At 31.5% G+C, this 3165-nt stretch overlaps 1 long non-coding RNA gene across 1 annotated transcript; it reads left to right on the top strand.

Moving 5' to 3' along the window:
• The first annotated feature begins 465 nt into the window (after positions 1-465).
• Positions 466-1629, top strand: LOC143257977 (uncharacterized). Its single transcript, XR_013032064.1, has 3 exons — positions 466-622; positions 753-899; positions 1062-1629. It is a non-coding gene; the product is annotated as an uncharacterized LOC143257977 (long non-coding RNA).
• The last annotated feature ends 1536 nt before the right edge of the window (positions 1630-3165 follow it).

A 3165-nucleotide genomic window follows, 5' to 3' on the forward strand; every position in this document is an offset into this window, starting at 1 on the left:
TAATACTTTAAAAAGTACGAGTTTTTGAAGAATGTAACTAGACATATACATTTCACATTCATGAGCGTGTTTTGCATTTGTGGCACCTGAAAGTCAGTGAAACCTTGATTTCCTAGTCTAGACAGTGGACAAATCTATCCCAAATAGAGTACATTTCAAGTTTTAAAGCTGATAGATCATTCTGTAGATATTTTTGTATCATTCTTAAATATGGAAAAGTTTGAAGAATTCCATTTTTCAAATTTAACATTTCAAGATAAATTGAAATAAGACTGTGTCTTGAACATGTTGAAGTAATCAAGTAAATGTTATGTATTTATAAAAAAAATTGTAGACTTGTAAACAATCAAATATAAACTCCATAACATATTTCCGTAACGTGTCATAATAAAATTAATCTTAACACAGTACTTTGACATTGTCATATTAAATGTAAATCTCATAAACCTCGTAAAGCATGTTGTTTTAATATATAGTCTTATATCTTCAGCTTTTAGAGGAAAGTACTGCTCATGTCACAGTGCCTACTTCTGTAGAGGAAGTTGTGCTTCAGCCCACCCCTGATGATGACTGCCATGACTCTAGAGCTGACTCATTTCAGAGTGTGTCTGTTCACACTCTTGTAAGTAGATATTGTTAGATTAAACATTCATAAGTTGCAATAATTGATGTATAATTTTATTTACATTAATTTGAATCTAACTGTGAAAGAATGTTATTATTTCAACTTAAATAAAAACCTATTGTTTTAGCTTATCCACAAGTATTCCAAGAGGTACACAGACTGGCTGGTATTCTGTTTCCAGAGGTGTACACCATACAGGTATTCCCATCTGGCTTGAAGACTGTAGCTACCCAGTCAGAAAATCTTCCAACAATAGATTTTGCTTGTCGTACTGGTAAGTTAGTTTGAATATGAATATGACATTTTCATTCATGATTTAACAATATTCAATAGTCAGATTAATCTTGTTAATATTATTTTGATTATTTATTATAAACTATTGCTGGTAAACAGTACATTGTTCATATACATGTAATTCTGTCACTGATTTTTGCAGAATCATCACCTGCTGCTAAGAAGTTCTCTGTATCACAAGTGACAGACGCTGATGATACTGATGATGTTCATGTGAGTGATGATGAAGGTGCTGATCCTGACTAGAACTTGTCAGATCTGTGTCAAAAGTAACTGTTCTAGGTTCGTTCAGAGTAGGTTCAAATTGATATGGCGCTGCTCGACACTGTTCAGAACACAAAGTCAAAACAGACTCCGCCTCTGTTTCTCCGTATGCGTGTGTGTGTTTTTCTTTTAGCAAAGCCACAAAGGGCTATGTGCTCAGCCCACAGAGGGGAATCGAACCCCTGATTTTAGCGTTGTAAATCCGGAGACATACCGCTGTACTAGCGGGGGCTCTCCGTATGCACTAGCCATGTTTATTTACATTCAACGCGCTGGCGTTGGCGGTTTGTTTGGCAACTATTACGTCACAGTACTTTTCCTCGCGGCAAACGTGAAAACTAAAACATTCGGATTGTTGCTCGGAAAGGGCTCTTTCTGCACCAAGTTCTATGTTTCATTTATTAGCACATATTTTTTATAAAAAATGTGAACCTGCAAAATTAATCAGTATGAGTAGTTCTTTTGACTGCAAAGTTTTCTTTTTTCTCTAAAATTCACCTTTAAGAGAATGAATAAAGAACGTAATATTTAAATATATACCAAGTCTGATAATATTATCTTATGAGAAATATAATTGATTATTAAAATGTTTTTCCAACAAAAATGTTTACACCAAACAATTTTTATGAAACAATAAGAGTGAATAAGTAGATAATAAATTGTACAATGAAGCAGACAAAATTATATAAGGAGGTATAATTAATATGGTTTAACAACATCATCTAAAGACATTAGTTAAGTGATGTAATTTGTGTTGTAAAAAACTACTGTAATTCATGTTCTAAACACTGTTAACTTTAAAATAATATTATTAATGTAATTCATGCTGTTAGTTTATTTTCTGATAACAACTGAAATAGTATTTCTTGCCACCTCGTGGTGGAATTCTTTGAGGTTGGAATGTCAGTTGATCTGCGACGCCATAGTTTTATCGAGTGGCGCCAGAGAGCGAAAAGTTGCAAATTGGGCTGATATAGGATGGAGAATTTCAAATCGTGTCACCAGAAGTTTGTGATAAGATGATCATTGGGAGCGCCATCAGTGAGCATCCAATTACACGGAACAGATGTTTTATTATGAAGTGTTTGTAGGTTTACCATCAGAGGCGTTGTTAAATCTACCTGAGCTTGATTGTCAAGTTACATCAGGTTACATAAAATAAAGACAACTACTATTTTATTTTCTACAGCTCTTAATATAATATTAGTTTCCACATTATCGTTACGATCAACTTTATAATATAATATTTATAATAAAAATGCACTTGAATATATAACATTTATGTATACTGCTTCATTCATTATAGTTTGATTGTTCGTAAAGCGTATTTGATGATTATCCTTACACTGGTTTGTTTCACAGATATTTAGTCCTGAAAAGGACCACTTTTAATGTTAACCTAAATAATTCAAGTTCTAAATATTTATCTCATTATCACACTATTTAAAGTAATTCTGGCTCTTCAAATCAAAATAGATTTTTGTTAGCAGTACAACTTACATTTGTCATGACCAATATGGTCCTGTTTTTATTATTATTATGTCTTATTACGTTTGTATCCACGTTATCAAACTTAATCAACTCTGTACATTTAATATAAAAATCTGTTTATGAAAGTTTAAAGTGTTAATTAGATTTGTTTTTCAGTCAGACACTAATTTAAAAAATGGACAAACTAATATCAGTATTATTATATTTAGTTGGAACAAACTTTTTTATGTAGAAATTAACAATTTATGGATAAAATTAGATTTACTAATACATGAGAATTAAAATAAACCCACAAAACAGGGATATTTAGCTCAGTATATGTATATATATATATAACAGCCATAATATATAATTTCCTTTTGGGCATGCCGTATTATTCTTATTTTGAACGATTCAGTTAGAAATATTTAGAATGAACGTATAAAACGACACGAAATAGTTTTTTTAAGGCTTGCGCAGATTGTAATTTAAATGAATGCATGGATGATCAT

Source organism: Tachypleus tridentatus, chromosome 7 (genome assembly GCF_004210375.1).
Source record: "Tachypleus tridentatus isolate NWPU-2018 chromosome 7, ASM421037v1, whole genome shotgun sequence".
NCBI classification, from domain to species: Eukaryota; Metazoa; Arthropoda; class Merostomata; order Xiphosura; family Limulidae; genus Tachypleus; species Tachypleus tridentatus.